Source organism: Coenobita brevimanus, chromosome 1 (genome assembly GCF_032717465.1).
Source record: "Coenobita brevimanus isolate Jiangsu-jjx chromosome 1, ASM3271746v2, whole genome shotgun sequence".
NCBI lineage: Eukaryota > Metazoa > Arthropoda > Malacostraca > Decapoda > Coenobitidae > Coenobita > Coenobita brevimanus.
In genome coordinates this window covers 19733373-19752385 of record NC_136954.1, presented here as the reverse complement: position 1 = coordinate 19752385, position 19013 = coordinate 19733373, and the positions used below count along the sequence as shown (strand labels likewise).

The window sequence follows — 19013 nt, the reverse complement described above, 5'->3', positions numbered from 1 at the left end:
CACTACTACTACTACTATTATTATTGCGGTAGGTGGGGGCGCTCACAATCCACTCACTCGATGCAGTGCTGCTCTCGGGTGACTGCCCTTTCCTCTCTTCCTTCCTTCTTTTCCTCCTTCCTCTTCTGTCTTTCCTTCATTGTTTCCTCCTCCTCCTGTCAATTATTATTATTATTATTATTATTATTGTAATTGCTATAACTATGACTGTGCTGTCCTTGCCCATACCCCAGAAGCCCTACAACAGTCTCTCATCATCGTTTCCAACATTTATCATGCAGTGGGACTCCGAATAACTGTCAGTAAAGCAAAAAATAATACCTCAGAGAAACAACACAGCAGAGCCTCTTGCATTCCAGATAAATGGCCAAAATGTAAAATAGGTAAAGAATTTTACCTACCTTGGAAGTGTGCCCACTGCTAAACATAACATCGATGCAGAAGTCCTTGCACGAATCAACCACGCCTCAGCCTCCTTTGGGCGTCTCAGATCCAGAGTCTTTGAAAACACCAACTTGAGAGCAAGACGATGGTATCAGTTTATACAGCTGTATGCCTCTCCACCATCTCATACGGGTGGTGAGGCATACAGCTGCATATCAAATACACATCAAACATTATTGTCTTTTCACATATAGTGCTTACAGTGCATCCTGAGATATGTCGGACACGAGTTCCGCATGACTGAGCACCGCCTTCCCCACCAGGTTCTCTATGACAAACTCCCTACAGCACATTGCAACCCAAGGGGGACAGTACAAGGGATATAAAGATCATATAAGGACACACTAAAAGATCATGAACCTATTGCCTCTGACTGAAAACAATGGTGAGCTCTCTGCAGCGAAGGAACCATTCATCTTGAAGAAGCTTGTAACCAGAGAAGAGCTTAGACAACCTAGACACAACCAAAACAGAGTTCTCCCAGCAATCCCGGACTTGACACGCCAACTGTGTGGCAAAGTATGCGGATCCAGAATTGGTCCGCACAGTCACACACGTTACACCAAAGACTGACAAACACACCAACATACTGAGTATAGTAACCGTCGTCTTCTGTAGTAGAAGGACAGTTTGAAGAAGTGTGTGTGTCTATGTGGGGAGAGAGAGAGAGAGAGAGAGAGAGAGAGAGAGAGAGAGAGAGATTTTATTGTACTCTCGCAATTTCACCGGATCTAGTTGCAATCATTAAAAGAACAAATATGCTAAGTCGCCCAGAATAAGAGGAGGAAAGAATGACCGATTTTGAAACGCTGTACAGTGTGTGTGTGTGTGTGTGTGTGTGTGTGTGTGTGTGTATATATATATATATATATATATATATATATATATATATATATATACATACTATTTTTTTCACAGATATCCACTGATACTTGCTGCAGTATTTTCATTATATTTTCCATGTCCTTTTTGTCCCTTGAGATTCTGTTTTTTTTTTATTTCTTCTTCACCTATGCCACTGATTACTATAGATTTGTTAATCACTACAGCTTCCCTGACTAGTTTTGGGTTATTGTTTATAATTTGTTTCACTTCCTCTCTTACGCGTTTTCCGTCTATCTTTGTGTCTAAATCATTCTTTACTTTCACCATTTCAGCATACGTAGTTTGTACCTCATCTTTGTAATTTCTCACCATTTCATTTACCTATGTTATTTTCTCTTCTGTGTTACTACTTTGGTCTGTCAGACTGCTTGCTTGCCTGATTTTCTCCGTATCATTTCTGAAATCATCCATAATTCTCTCATGGTTAACAACTGTACATCCCATATCACTAGCCTTTGTTCTCAGTGAATTTATCTCAGCTGATAGTTCATATATTATTGTGGCGTTTCTGTTTTTTTCCTATATTAATTCCTCATTGTTTTCCTTCTGTCTGCTTAGCTCATTTATGATTTCTTCAATTTCGTTTTGAAAAGATCTATTTAGTCTATTTACTTTTTCAACCAACTTATCGAAAGTTTCCTTTTCAACCAGTTCTGGGTAGAAGTCATCATCCTGTTTTTTACCTTTGTTTCTTTTCTTAACACCTGCTAAAGGGATCTCTCCAGAATATGAGACCATCTTAAAGAAAAGATCTCTATTTACAGTTTTTGCATCACTCTGTCGCGTGCTAACCTTGGTGTTGTCCAGCTGACGTAAGGACATTCATCACATTCTTTGACACAGATATACTGTAGATGTTTGCTTACTTTAGGCAACACTTTCTTTGCTATTTCGTGTTTTACTAAGTTGGATCATCACCTAATTAGCCTGATACGAGCTTGACCCATAAATAAATACAATTTAGGTATCCCCAAAGCGGAGGTCAGTGATACACGTCCGACCCATATGCTGTTCACTGTGTGTGTGTGTGTGTGTGTGAAATAGGGGATACTCAGTTAGGGAATGGGTAACAGAATGGTAGGCCTATACGTTATACGGTACATTATGTGAAAAAACTTATGAAGGAATCGTGTATTTTACACGTAAATCTAAATTATTTAATGTATTAGGTGAACATGTGCTATCAGACACTTTGAAGCAAGATAAGTTTGTTTATATTGCTTCATTTCGTTATCCATTGTTACTAGTTATAAAAAAAATGCCGAAACCAAATGTTCTTTCAAGTATTGATGCATTCATGTAAGGGGACATTATGTAGCCCGTTTTCTTTGAATGCCTGATTGCACGTAATGTAAACGGATGAATGATTGATTTGGCTCAGTATTAGTTTGATTATTCTCTTTCTAGATTTATATGTACAACACACTCTAAACGCTAGCTGTATTTACTATTGATTATCTCCACTGCTATACACTATTCTTTTCACTTTAACTTGGCTTAAAATGGTCAACTCTCCTTCCTGAATGCTATGTAGTAACAAGAGATTGACGCTAGAGTATGGTGCTATTCAGGAAGAAGTGTTGTGGAAAGGGTGTAGGGCCCTAGTATTGTGTTTTTTCAGTCAGCGCGCCACTTGAAATAAGCTGCAAGCGGACGAAAATCTGAGCCAGGTTAAAGTGAGTGGACTATAGGCAAAATTGTAGATATTCTTCGTAAACCCTTCATTACGAAGCTGTTCTCTCTGTGTTATATCTTACAGCTTCAGAGCCATCTTATTTATGGTGACGTCTTTTTTATTTTATTCTTGTTGCCTCCAGACGATTTTTGCCTTTAGCTCAGGAGAGACTTTTCGAACTGGAGAGGTCAGATATAGCTTTCATTAACATCTCTGTTAACTGAGTGCTCACCTAAGCTGAATAATATTTTGCCAACTGGTAGAGACAATACGGTATATAAAAGTAAATAAGTAAATCAATCAATCAATCAATCAATCAATCAGGATAGCCCTAATGTGATGAATGGGTTCAAAACAGCTGCGTTTAATCCGTTCACCACTGTAGTTAATTTTCTACTTTACTCTTACAAACCATACACAGTTTTACTCAGCACAAGAAGATCCTGTCGTAGCGAACGGATTAAATAAAGCAGCAGCGTTGCGATGTGGATATGTATGTGATAGAAAACGTTAAGAGAAACACGCTGAGGTGGATTGGCCATGAGGAAGGGATGGAGAGTGAGGGACAAACTAAGAGACTATGTGGGCTAGGTGCAGGGGGGAGGGGTAAGGGAGGAGTAGACGGAGGATTAGATGTAGTAATCAAAGTAGAGAGGATTATGGAAGAGGGGAATGTAAGTTGGGGGAGGACAGCGAAATGGCAGGGGACAGGGCGACATGGAGGCGATTTGTTTGTGGCCACCCCTTACGGGATTAAGGAGTCTGGCTATAGATAGATAGATAGATAAATAGAAAGAATAGAGCCATAAAACAGCGTATCTTAGACCCTTATATGTTATCGTATTCGATGACGTCTGTTGCATTAAATTCTTGCCATCTCCAGACGATGTTATTCAGCTGATGGGAAAGTTTTTGAAGTTGAAGGATTAGATATAGATTTCATTAACCTCTTCAGCACGATGAAGCTCCTTTATTTTTTTAATATAAAAAAGAAGGAACCAAAGGCTAGAATCCCGCAAGATTGTTCCCTCCAGGAAAAAATAAAAACAAGACAACAAAGAACCAAAGTCAAGATCCGTTTATTTCGGGAGTTGACTGCACTTGTCTGAAAATGGCAAGAATATAATATCATGGGACTTTAGGGGTTAACACTCTCAGGCTCCTACTTTCAACTTGCATTTTAAAAAATGTTTAGATTGTTGATTATACAAAAATAAATAAATAAATAACACTGAACACTGACTAATTTACTCTCATCCTATACATGTCAAGGAGAGTTTAAGTGAGAAAATTATAAGATGTGTACTGGGAAAGTGTAGATTGGTGTGCCTGATGAAACGTAGGGTTGTGTTCATCTCTTCATTTCGGTGACTATTTGTTCTTTCTCTCTCACTAGCTTAAGATGATTTAATGGAGGCTAAGGAGAGGAATCAAGTTGGGAAAAAGTTAATGGAGATTGTTTCTAACCCTGCCACTACATATGGTCAATTCCAAACTTAACAAAACACCCAGGGGATCAGTGGCATAGTTATGGACTGACCTGGGAGGGGGGGACCTGCTCCTTCAGTCAGATCACTGGTCCCCTGCTGGCCACCCCCCAACCAAGTGAAATTTCATATTATTTTTATGTGTGGATCATCCGTAGCATTGTCCCCCCCCCCTTCCCCCACAAAATATGGCTTCATCTTACTTTGGCACTTTCATCAATCGAGAGCTGGCTAAGCTACTGCAAAGGGAGAGTGAGAATAAGATTTAAAATACGTCATCGGACTGAAGGGGAGTTAGTAGTAATAGTAGTTGCGGCTCCAGGCTCATCTAAGCGTAAACCCAGTGGACTGCAGGACGAGGTTGCCCTTCTGTGGTCCATCATCCTCCTTTCCGGGGATAGAGAGGGGACTAAAGGACATTTGCATAACCGAGCAGCTTTACCGCCTGGTTATGTCAGTGCCACCACGTGAAGGAGTCTCTCTGACATCACTTGAAGGGGTTAAGCGTTAAAACAGTAAAGGGGAAGGCAAGGGTCTAGTTTTATGCAACATTTTATTGAGCACAGGATGGAAAATAGAGGGAGTTTAACGTTTCTCCCTCGTTGTTACATTACGTTATGTGGAATGCGGTCAGGCCATTTTCTATGCTCTCACGCTTTTTGAAACTGGCTGTCATAAAGATGGGACTTGCTTATATCCCTTCACTGCCTCAGGTTTAATCATATGGCCAGTGGTACGTAGGCAGGGTGTTGGGTTGGGCTGTAAATGTGGATGGGGTGTAGGTGTAGTGTTATGTCTGTAGGTTGGGTATAAGTGTGGTAGGTGTGGGAGTAGCAGGTGGGATGGCTGTGGTAGGTGTTGGTGTCGTATGCGGGTTGGTTGTGGTAGGTGGGCTGGTTGTGGTTGATGTAGGTGTGGTAGGTGGATTGGTTGTAGTAGGTGGGATGGTTGTGGTAGAGGTAGGTGTGGTAGGTTGGTTGGCTGTGGTAGGTGTAGGTGTGGTAGGTGGGTTGGTTGTGGTAGGAGGGCTGGTTGTAGTAGGTGCATGTGTGGTAGATGAACTGGTCGCAGTAGGTGAGATGTGCATTGGGTTGTAAGTGTAGTAGGTTATGTGTAAATGGAGTGTAGAACTGGTATGCGGGTAGGACAGTACGTAAAAAGGGATAGTTCTGGTGCTGTGTGTGAGTATGTGCGTGAACCTGCAACATTTCTTGGTGATTTGTTAGCAAAGAGGTGTAATGTGTGTGTGTGTGTGTGTGTGTGTGTGTGTGTGTGTGTGTGTGTGTGTGTGTGTGTGTGTGTGTGTTTCACTCAGATGAATTAGTTTCTTGTTAATAATTTTGACATTAAAATATGAACCCTGATAATGGTAACCATTATATACAATAATCACCTTCACTGAGGCAATCTGTCGGCTAAGTGGCGTTATTTAGGCCGGGTTTTGATCATTTCCACCTCTTGTGTTCTATACTATTAAGTCTCGTTGCTGCAGATATAATGGCAATAGTCTTTTCATATTTATCTCCTATTAAACTAACTAGACGGTGGTAATAATTCCATTTAAGAAATACAGCTGCTACAAGACGAGGAATATGTATGAAGTATATTGATTGTGCTAAATTAGAAACACACACACACACACACACACACACACACACACACACACACACACACACACACACACACACACGGTATTTACACACAAATAGCATTGCTTAATTTACCTCCTCTACCCGTCTCTCTCTCTCTCTCTCTCTCTCTCTCTCTCTCATTTTAGCACCCATGGTACCTATCCTCCGAACTTGTAGTCACTTTCCCAATATTTCTCTCCAGATTCCCCTGTCCCCTTCTCCCAAACACACATATTTTCGACTTTACATAGTTTAGTCTCTTTAGATAAACTGTCGTAGTCTAAGAGAATTTGGATTTTTCGTAACATCTCCTCCTTATAGATTTTTTTGTATATTTCACCTCAGTATCCTCTTGTATGTTACTGCTGCAAACAGTGTCGATATGAAAATGATATAATTACCAAAAAAGACGATGTTACTATGCAATATGCAGAGTACATCGCTTAGGAAGAGGTGTTACGGAGCCTTCCATGCCAGCTAGAGTACAGCCCAAAGCACTCTGTTACCTGGGGTGGAGAAAGAGAGCAAAATATGTTAGTTTGGTCCACACCCAGATCAGCTCTGTGGTCTTGTTAAAATGTTTTTCGTGATCTGGAAAGTTTGTTATGATTAGAACTTCTTGTTGAAAATACATGGTATTCTTGGAAATCATTCGTCAGTTAATTTTTGTGCACAGTGTAGTAATTCCTTTGATGTACACGCGTCTTCACATGACTCAGCCCACACTAATGTCAAATCAAGGTGCGTCATTCTAGCATATAATTTTACTAACTAGCCAAAAGTGATCCTTCAAACACGTTTGATTTAGTATTTTTCGCGTTTTATGACTGTTTCTTCACTGGGCCTCAACTTCTTACCATTCACTTTAAGTTTTTATTTTTACTCTCCCTCACCATACTTACTATTGCACAAGTTTTGTAGTTCTTCACCCAATACAGTATATCCAAGCATCTGGACAGGATGTACCTTGAAAGGTTATTTTGATCTCTTCTCCATTAGTAAATGTTCTTGCATATTATGTGGTATGGTGGCATGGGCGTAGGTGTGATGTGGTGATATGAGTGTAGGCCTACGTGTGATGTGGTGCTATGAGTGTAGGTGTGATGTGGTGATATGAGTGTAGGTGTGGTGTGGTGATATGAGTGTAGGTGTGATGTGATATGAGTGTAGGGCTACGTGTAATGTGGTGTTATGAGTCTAGGTGTGGTGTGGTGATACGAGTGTAGGTGTGATGCGGTGATATGAGTGTAGGTTTGATATGGTGATGTGAGTGTAGATGTGATGTGATGTGAGTACAGGTGTGATGTGGTGATATGAGTGTAGATGTGATGTGGTGCTATACTGTAGGTGTACAGTATATGTGATGTGGTGATGAGGGTGTAAGTGTGATACGGTTGTACTGATGCAGATGTCATGAGAAGAGAAAAGAAATGCGAGGTAGGGGACTCTGATATCCTGGGTTGGCGTGGATTTGGTGGATCGAGTGTACAGTATTTAAAAAAATCAAAAGCAGTAAAACCAAACAGTATTAAAGATATAAATTTAAAATTCGTGCATTCACGTAAAGACAGTTGTGTACACGGATTTCACAGTACTTTCTAATTTCTCTTTAATTTCTTCAAAGGTAATGGCGAATTTGAAGTTTTTGCAATTTTTCACGCTGGTTGTTTTTGGGTCTCGCTGCATACCCAGGCTCTGCACTGGTACTGGCGATCCATAGAAGGTCAGAAGGAGGAAGGTGCCAGGATAAGGTCAGTAAGGGAGACATTTCCACCGTCTCAACACCACTGTCTTCCTGGGAGGACAGGGTCCTTTACGGGAGTAGTTTGAGTCACCTCTGCAATATAATGTTACCTGTTGCACCTGGAGCAGAGGGTATGCTCTATCTTTATTCTTATTATATAGGCTACACAGATATATGTATACAGTGAACAATATACTGCGTGTATGTGTGTGTGTGTGTGTGTGAGACTGGAATATTCCTTTGGTGATTTTTGGGCTAGGAGGTATAATGTGTGCATTTGTGTGTTTTTTCACCCAGACGAATTAGTTTCTTGATAATGCGTGGTGTGTGTGCATGTGTGTGTTTCTTCACCCAGACGAATCAGTTTCTTGGTAATGATTTTCACCTCAAAATATGAACCCTAGCAAACGTCATCATTATAAACAATAATCACCATTACTGAGGCACTTTAGCGGCTAAGTGGGGTTATTTAGTGTTGGTTATGATTTTTTCCACCTCTTGCCTCCTATAACATTAAGTCTCATTCCTGCAGATATAATGGCATAAAGTTTTTCGTATTTATCTCCTGTTAAAATAACTAAACGGTGGTAATCATTCCAACTAAGGTATACAGCTGCTACAAGACGAGGAATATGTGTGAAATGTATTAATTGTGCTAAATTAGAAACACACACACACACATAAACACGCACACACACACACACACACACACACACACACACACACACACACACACACACACACACACACACATTTTTCACTGCATATTTTTGTTTTCGGATAGATTCTCGTACTTTAAGTGGCTTTGGAAAATTTCGTAACACCTCTTCCTTATCGATTTATTTTTCATACTACGCCTTAGCATCCTTTAGTATGTTATGGATGGAAACTGTTTCGATATTAAAACGATGTAAATAGCCAACAAGACATTGTTAGTGTGCAATATGCGGAGTAAATTGCTTTGAAAGATGTGTTACGGAGCCTCCCATGCCAGCTAGAATACAGCCTAAAGCTCTTTGTTTCCTCGGGAGGAGAAATAGATCAAATAAATTAATTTTCTCCACACCCAGATCAGCTGTGTGGTCTTGTTAAAATTCGTGATCTGGAAAGTTTATTATCATCAGAGTTTCACTTCGAAAATACATGTAGTTTCTTATAATTACTCGTCGGTTCATTTTTGTGCACAGTGGAGTAATTCCTTTCATGTACACGTGTATTCACATGATTTTGATGTACACGTGCCCACATTAATGTCAAATCAGGGTGCTTCATTCTAGCATATAATTATACTAACTAACCAAGAGTGATCGTTCAAGCGCACTTGACTGTAAGGTATTTTCCGAGATTTACGACCTCCTTCACTGGGTCTCAACTGCTTTCCAGCCATTCACATGAAGATTTATTTTCCTCCCCCTCACTGTATTTACTGTTTCACGAGTTTTGTAGTTCTTCAGCAATATATCCAAACATCTTGAAGGGATGTATCTTGAAATCTTATCTTGATCTCTAATCCATAAGTAAATGTTTTTGCACATTATGTGATGTGGAGACATGGGCGTAGGTGTGATGTGATGATATGAGTGTAGGTGTGATGTGGTGATATACTTTAGGTGTAAATGTGATGTGATATGGGTGTAGGTGTGATATGGAGGTATACATGCAGATGTGATGAAACGAAAAAAGAAGTGCTAGGTAAGCGGGTCTGATGTCCTGGGTTGGTGTGGGTTGGTGAATCGAATGTATTATGTAAAATCAAATGCTGTAAAACCCAATAATATTAAATATATATTGATAAAAATCGTGTTGTCACTTAAAGATAGTTCTGTGCACAGATTTTTCATTGTCTTCTGATTTCGCTTTATGTGCTTCTAGAATAAAGGTGAATGTGAAATTTTTGTAATTTTTCACTTTGGTTATTTTTGGGACACTGCATACTCAGGCTCTGCTCTGGTACCGGCGATCCGTAGAGGGTCAGAAGGAGGAAGGTGCCAGGATAGGGTTAGTAAGAAAGATTTTTCAACCGTCCCAACACAATTTGTCTTCCTGAGAGGATAGGGTTCTTTGTGGAAGCAGTTTGAGTCACCACTGCATTATAATGTTAACTGTTGCATCTGGAGCAGAGGGTGTGACCTACCACCGGTCTTATTATATAGGTTACACTTCTACATGTATAGAGTACACAGTATGAGTGTGTGTGTGTGTGTGTGTGTGTGTGTGTGTGTGTGTGTGTGTGTGTGTGTGTGTGTGTGCAATAATTCTTGGTGATTTGTGAGCATCGAGGTGCACTGTGGTGTTTGTGGTGTGTGTGTGTGTGTGTGTGTGTGTGTGTGTGTGTGTGTGTGTGTGTGAACGTGCAATAATTCTTGGTGATTTGTGAGCATCGAGGTGCACTGTGGTGTGGTGTGTGTGTGTGTGTGTGTGTGTGTGTGTGTGTGTGTGTGTGTGTGTGTGTGTGTGTGTGTGTGTGTGTTTTCACCCAGACGAGTCAGTTTCTTGGTAATGATTTTCACCTCAAAATATGAACCCTAGTAAACGTAAACATTATATACAATAATCACCTTTACTGAGGCACTTTAGCGGCTAAGTGGGGTTATTTAGTGTTGGTTATGATTTTTTCCACCCCATGCTTTCTATAATATTAAGTCTCATTATGCAGATATAATGGCATAACGTTTTTCGTATTTTATCTCCTATTAAAATAACTAAATGGTGCCAATCATTTCAACTAAGATATACAGCTGCTACAAGACGAGGAATATGTGTGAAGAGTTTTAATTGTGTTAAATTAGAAACACACACACACACACACACACACACACACACACACACACACACACACACACACACACACACACACACACACACACACACACACACACACACACACACACACATGATATTTTCACCCAAGCCACATTTGTTAATTTGCTTCCTCTTCCCGTCTGTCTGTCTGTCAGTCTGTCTGTCTGTCTGTCTGTCTGTCTGTCTCTCTCTCTCTCTCTCTCTCTCTCTCTGCAGCTTGTGTTACAGGAACGAGGTAAGAAGCGGCTTGTCATTCTAATTGCATTCCTCTGCCAAGACGAGAGAGATTTAAGATTAGACTCATTTTACACGCTTCCACTGTGTTTCTGTCTCCTCCAGTCGCCGCCATAAAGACTGGTTCGAGGAAAATGTTGAGGGCATACACGACCTTCTTGCAATGAAGAATACAGCACATAACAACTGGTTGGCTCATCCCAGCTTCTTCACCCTAAAAACTGAATTCCAGGATCTCAGAAGTGCAACCCAGAGAAAACTGCTTGACATGAAAAACAAATGGTGGACTGAGTAAGCAAAAGAGCTGCAAAGACTAGCTGATATTAACGACCATCATGAGTCCTACAAGTCCATTAAAACCATGTTTGGGCCAACGAAATACAACGGAAACCCTGTTCGATCAGCCAAAGGAGAACTCCTGAAAGACAAGCAAGCAGTCCTAGAAAGATGGGCGCCACACTTCAGCACTTTACTGAATCGATTATACCCGGTGGAGCATAATATCCTTGATAACATCCCAAATACCTCTCAAGCAGCAGATCTTGATGTCCCACCTACACTTGCAGAAACTGTTTAGGCCATCCGATCCCTAAAAAATAACTAAAGCCCTGGCCCTGATGGCATACCATGTGAACTGATCAAAGAGGGTGGCCAGTTACTTCACCACCACCTCCATAATCTCACACTGACTATATGAACCAAGAACAAATTCCATCTGAATCGCTTACTTCTGATATTGTAACCATCTACAGAAAGAAAGAGGACTGCTCTAACTGTGACAACAGCAGAGGCATCTCCCTCCTTGTGAATGTTAAAGAAGTACTAGTAAAAATAATGTTATCCAGACTGACAACACATCTGACTGAGTCAACACTCCCTGAAACACAATGTGGATTTTGGAAAGAACGAAGTACCTGTGATATAATCTTTGTTGCCCGACAGATACAAGAGAAATGCCACGAGCAGAATCGTGACTTGTATATTGCATTAATTGATCTTGCAATAGCATTTGACACTGTCAACAGAGAACGTTTATAGAGTGTATTTTCAAAATTTGGAGCTCCGAACAAATTTCTTACTATCCTAAACAGCCTGCATGACAACATGAATGCTTGTGTGCCCATAGATGGGAGCACATTCGAACCCTTCAATGTATATGTGGACGTAAAGCAAGGATGTCCTGGCTTTTGTCATTTTCAACATCTTTCTCACTGCAGTCACCCTTTTAAGTCACCAACAAATGAACCCCTAAGATGGAATAAAAGTCCATTTCCCTCTAGACGGTAACTTATTTTAATCTCAGGCACCTTCAAGCACAATCAAAGTCTGAAATAGCTCATTTCCGAGAACTGCAGTATGCAGATGGCTGTGCTGTCCTTGCCCATACCGCAGAAGCCCTACAACAGTCTCTCACCATCGTTTCCAACATTTATCATGCAGTGGGGCTCCGAATAAATGTCAGTAAAACAAAAAATAATATCTCAGAGAAACAACACAGCCGATCCTCATGCATTCCAGATAAATGGCGAAAATGTAAAACAGGAAGAGAGTTTTACCTACCTTGGAAGTGTGCCTACTGCTAAACATAACATCGATGCAGAAGTCCTTGCACGAATCAACAACGCCTCAGCCTCCTTTGGGCGTCTCAGATCCAGAGTCTTTGAAAACATCAACTTCAGAATCAAGACGAAATTATTTTATACAGCTGTATGTCTTTCCACCCTCTTATATGGTGCCGAATCCCGGACTACTTACATCAGACACATCAAACAGATTGTCTTTTCACATCCGATGCTTACAGTGCATCCTAGGACTCAGATAGGAGGATAAAGTCCCTTTTCCACAAATTCTTCACCGGACAGTGTCATCCAGCGTAGAGTTCATGCTGGCTGAGAGAACAGCTCAGATTGGTCGGACACGAGTTCCGCAGCCTAAGTACTGCCTTCCCCGCCAGGTACTATATAGGCAACTCCCAGTACTACACAGCAACCCAGGGGGACAGTAGAAGAGATATATAGAACATATAAGGACAACTCTGAAGAAATACAACATTAATCCAAAAGATCTTGAAACCAGTGCCTCTGACAGAAAACAATGGTGAGCTCTCTGCAGCGAAGGAACCCTTTATCTTGAAGAAGCTCGAAACCTGGCCAGAGAAGAGCGTAGACAACCTAGGCACAACCAAAACAGTTCTTCCAGCAAACCCGGACTTGACCTCCCAACTGAGTGGCAAAGTATTTGAATCCAGAATTGGTTTGCACAGTCACACATGTTGGCACCAAAGACTGAGAACTGAGAAACCCACCAACATACTGTGTATAGTAGCCGTCGTCTTCCGTAGTAGAAGGACAGCTTGAAGAAAGAGTGTGTGTGTGTGTATGTAATTCACCGGGTTGGTCATTATCACTTGATGGTCGTGATCGTCAGCTTTTTACCCTCCCGGAAGGGAGCTGAGAGCTCATATAGTCCGATCTAAGGGCAAGGCTGTGACCTTCACACACACACACCCATCCCCTTGCTTAAAGGGGACAGTAACCACCCATTTTATCAGTGAAACTTTTCGCAGCCTGAGCGAGGCGCGAACTTCCGTCCACCAGTTGGCAAGCGAGAGCGTTACCACTGCACCAGCGAGCGGTGTGTGTGTGTGTGTGTGTGTGTGTGTGTGTGTGTGTGTGTGTGTGTGTAGAGAGAGAGAGAGATTTTACGGCACTCAACTAACAATTTCGCCGGATCTAGTTGCGATCATTAAAGGGAATCGGGAGAAAATATGCCAAGTCGCCCAGAATAAGAGGAGGAACGAATGACAGATTTTGGAAACATATATATATATATATATATATATATATATATATATATGTGTCTCTCTCTCTCTCTCTCTCTCTCTCTCTCTCTATCTATCTATCTATCTATCTATCTATCTATATATATATATATATATATATATACAGTATAATTATTCCCTTGTACAAAGGAAAAGGGGAAAAAGAAGTGTGTGGTAATCATAGGGGCATTTGTCTTCTTAGTGTAATAGGAAAAGTGTATGGTAGGATACTTATTGACAGAGTTAGGGAAATAACAGAGGAATTAGTTGGAGAAGGACAGGGAGGCTTTAGGAAGGGAAGAGGTTGTGTAGATCAGAAATTCATTCTTAGATGTTTAGTGGAAAAGTTTCTAGAGAAGGGAAAGAAGTTGTTTACGGCCTTCATGGATTTGGAGAAAGAATATGACAGGGTCGATGGACAAGGATTGTGGGCAGTATTAAGAATATATGGAGTAGATGAGAAGTTGGTGAATGCTGTGAAGAGTATGTATGATGGTGCTAAGGCTGCAGTGCGTGTGGATGGTGAACTGAGTGAATTTTTCTCTTTGAAGGTTAGATTGAAACAGGAGTATGTCATGTCTCCATGGTTGTTCAATCTGTACATGGATGGGGTAATAAAAGAGGTACAAGGTAGGGCAGTGGATGTTGGAGTGGCCCTAGTGAGAGAGGGTAGTGTTTGGAAACTCCTTGTACTGTTGTTTGCAGATGATACTGTGTTGTAAAGTGAAGACGAAGGGGAGCTGCAAGGCCTGGTGGATGAGTTTGGGTGAGTCTGTAAGAAACGGAATCTAAAGGTGAATGTAGGGTAGAGTAAAGTGATGGTCTTTGAGAGAGGTGAAGTCAGTGAATGTACAATGAGGTTGGATGGTGAGGAAATGGAAAATGTGAGTACGTTTAAGTACTTGGGGAGTGTGATGAGTAAGGATGGAAATTTGGAGGGTGAAGTGCTTGAAAGGGTGCAACAAGGAAGAAAGGTTGCTGGTTCCTTGAAAGCAGTGATAGCATGGAAGTGAAAAAGTTACTACATGACAGTATTGTGATACCAACTCTGACATATGGAAGTGAAACTTGGACGTTGTTGGACACAAGTAAAGAGTGAGAGCAGTGGAAATGAGTTATTTAAGAGGAGCCTGTGGAGTCACACGGAGAGACAGGCTGACAAATGAGGATATAAAGAAGCGGTGTGGTGTGGATGTGGATGTGATAGGCAGCGTTAGGAGGAACACTCTGAGGTGGTTTGGCCATGTGGAGAGGATGGAGGGTGAGAGACTGACGAGGAGAGTGTATGTGAGTGAGGTGGAGGGGGGGAGAGGGAAGGGGAGATCGAGGATGAGATGGAGGGATGGGGTGGAGAGGTATATGCGAGAGGGGGGTGTGAGTTGGGAGCAGGGCAGTGAAATGGCGGGGGAGGGAGCGACGTGGAGGCGATTTGTTTGTGGCCACCCCGTACGGGTTTAAGGCGTCTGGCTATATATATATATATATATATATATATATATATATATATATATATATATATATACCTTCATCTCGATCTTACTCTTTCTCTCTTCATTGTACAATCGCTACTGCTAAGCATTCTAAATTACTGTAATACAATATGGGGAACAACAAACACTACTCTTGTAACAAATGCTCAAAAACTCCAGAATTTTGCAGCTAAAATTGTAGATGGAAGAGCAAAAAAATACGACCATGTAACCCCTATCATAAAAGATCTAGAATGGTTAACCATAAAAGGTAAAATAATTCATGACACAGGGGTTGCCATCTTCAAATACCTAAATAATCTATACCCTGACTACCTCTTAAATCTTTCCACTGTAACTGATGTCACCTGCAGTACCACAAGGCAACGCAGTACTCTCTACGTTCCCAAGGTTAACACAGATGTTGGTGCAAGATCCCTGTTAGTACAGGGACCTAAACTGTGGAATGAACTTCCCCCGTATGTCAAGGAGACCAGTAACTTAAAAACCTTTAAGCTGAGACTAAAAAATGCACTCCTTGAAAAATACTGAAAACCAACATAAAACAACTACTGTATGTGTATGTACAAACTAACTACTCTCTCTCTCTCTCTCTCTCTCCTGCGCTAAACCTCGCCTCCCACCCCCTACCCCACACCACCCCCGTAGCCATCCCTCAGTAAACACTCCCCCACCCCCACACTACTACAGTGCCCTTAACCCCTCAGCACACTAGTACTAACCTTTACCAATCCTTACTAGTACCTCTGTCAACTACTCTTACTGTTACTATCAATATTATTATATCTATTATTCACTATTACAACTACTACTACTATTACTACTACTACTACTATTATTATTATTATTATTATTATTATTGTTATTATTATTATTGTTATTATTATTATTATTATTATAGTTATTATTGTTATTATTATGACTGTCGTCACTATTTTCACTTATTGTTATTATTATTGTTATTAATTATTATTAATATTACTACTACTACTTCTGCTACTACTACTACTACTACAATTACTACTACTACAATTACTACTACTACCACCACTACTACTACTACTACTATTACTACTACCAGTACTACTAGTACTGCTACTGTTACTACTACTACTGCTACTACTATTACTACTACTATTCCTACTACTACTGCTACTACTATTATTATTATCATAAGCAACTCACCTATCTCTGACAGTAACATTAACAGTCATCTTATCTGTAAATCTATTTAATGTGCAATAAACGAACTTAACCTTTAGGCACCAACTGTGTATAATGATAAGGAAGAACCTATGAAGTAACCCATATGTACATTCTACTAGAGTTCTTCATTACTTCTGTAATAAATATATGAAGATTCCCCGTCTAAAACTGCAATGTAAATAATGGTACAATTAAACATGTAACAACACATTGTACAAATATGACATGTACCCAAATATGGTTGCAGTCTTAGAAAAAATTAGGCTGTTATTCTTCAGTCATATATTGTAACTACTTTGTGTATATATTATGTAACAAGAATAGCCACTGTTGGTGGAAATAAACATTATTATTATTATTATTATTATTATTCTCTTTACTTCCACCTGTTTCTACTTCTACCTGTTTTTTTTTTTCTTTCAGTATTCATCCTTCAGTTATCTTTCTCTCCTTCCTCCACCCATCTCCTCTTCACTTTCGTAGCTCCACTCTTTTTTCCCTCATCGCTTTTCTTCCTCTCCTTCTGAATGTCCCCTTTTCTCCCTATCCCTCCCCTCCTCTTCCTCTGCCCCCCCCCCCACTTTCTTCCACTCCTTGTCTCACCTCTTCCTATACTTCTCTCTCTTCCGCTGCCTTGCTCCTTTCCTCCACACGTCTTCTCTCTCCACGCCTCTCTCTTCCCCTCTTTTCCGCCTCCTCTCAGTCATCTCCTCTTCAGTTCTCTCCATTCTTCTCCGCATCTCTCCACTCCTCTCGCTTTCCCTCAGCTATTTTCTCCTTTCTTCTTCTCTCCTCATATTTTTCTTTCGCTCCTCTTTCCTTTCATTTCTCTCCCCTTCTCTCCATTCTCCCTCCAACCTTCCTGTTCTCGTCTCTCCCATTCTCCATCCTTCATTCTCCTCTCCTCCCTTCCCGTTCACACTCTCCAATACTCTCTCCTTCCCCCCTCTAGTTTCTCCTCCCTTCCTCTCTCTCCTCTGTCCACTTCCCTTGATTTTCTTTCCTTCCTTATCCCCGTCTCTCCTCTTCTATTTCTCACCTCTTGTTCTCTCTTTTCCCTCCATTTTTTCCCCTTCTCCCCTCCTCGGTAAATTTTTACTTTAGTCCCACCCTGCCATATTTTCTCAAGAGTTTCAGAATGCAATGTTTTATAGTGTTTCTCATGTGAATCTGATAGTCATTTCTGTCGCAAATCACTCGTTTTGCGTAACCTCCCCCCCCCCCACTGTACTAAGGTTATTGGGGGAATACGACGAAAACGAGTAATTTTCACTGAAAATGATCACCAGAATCACATGAATAACACTAAATCGTTGCATTCTGAAACTCCTGAGAAAGAATAATGGGGGACCTGTGGGAAAGCGTGGTTTTGGGTGGGGGAAACACGGAAAATCGAGTGATTTCCGACTGGAACTGGTATCCAAATCAAACGAAAAACACTAAAATCCTTCGGAAAAATATAATTTTCAGCTTCTTGAGTTCGTGTTTCCTAACTAGGGGGCTTTGCCCCCCAGACCCCCCAGCCCTGGCCGTGTTTCCTAACTGGGGGCTTCGCCCCCCAGACCCCCCATTACATTAACCTAACCTAACCTAACCTATCCTAGGGGAATGCTTACCTAGAGATCAGAAACGGTGAATTTGCACTGCACCTTCCCCTTACTCTTCCTACTTTTTTTTTTTTCCACCGGCCACAGTACCACTGACGTCTGTCTTCCCGATATTTGCAGGGCAAATCACACTCTTTACACTGCACTGCACTTGGCAAAACCCCGTGTTTTTTTTTTGTAGTTCAATAGATGTTTCGTTATTACTGTGATAGTCCTTGATAATCTGCCAGTAGTCCGTCTTACACCCGATACAAGCTTTGAAATCGACAACACGTTCTTCAGCACCGGAGGCCATGACTGTGACTGACTTTCAAATCTCGGGCGTACTTGCGTCACCCACAAATACTTCAAGCTGATTGGCTGGTTTTACTTACGACTGTTGTGATTGGCTGGTTTCAAAAGTCCCTCTTCCTTTGCGACGCCTGATTGGCTGTTTTTAAAGCTCACATATACGAAATTACCAGCCGAGTACACTCGAGTCCAGCCGACTTCGACCGAGTGAACGTGCCCGCACCAGCAAATATGTTTACTCCCTGGATCCTTCAAATAATGAAGAAAAATAACATATATCTCGGAAAGTATTTATTTGCGACGGATGTTTACTGAGAAGAAAATGATGTACTCAATACACCCGACATATAGAGATAAGTCACATTTTCCAGCGACCGGGTGGGATTAAAGTAAAATAATACCCCCTCCTCTCCTCTAACCTTCTTTCACCTTCTCTCCTCAGCCCCACCCCCTCCACCAAGACGCTGGTTGTGTAAAATGATGGGGTTATTTAGGGCAACTTTGTGCTGGGGTAGCCAGGGACGGGGGGATGGGGAGTTACTTTGAGAGTGAGGAGGTGAGGTTCAGGTAGTAGGGAGTAGGTTAGGTGTAGGGAGTATGATTGAAGGAGTAGGGATTGAGGTGGAGGAATAGAGAGTGAGGGTGGGGGAGTAGGAAGTATGATGGAAGAATAGGGAGAAGGGATGGAAGAGTAGG

General features: G+C 41.2%; 1 protein-coding gene across 1 annotated transcript in view; it reads left to right on the top strand.

Moving 5' to 3' along the window:
* The window catches only part of LOC145391860 (glutamate receptor 1-like), a 537754-nt gene that overhangs the window by 146250 nt on the left and 372491 nt on the right, over nucleotides 1-19013 (top strand). The window lies entirely within an intron of this gene.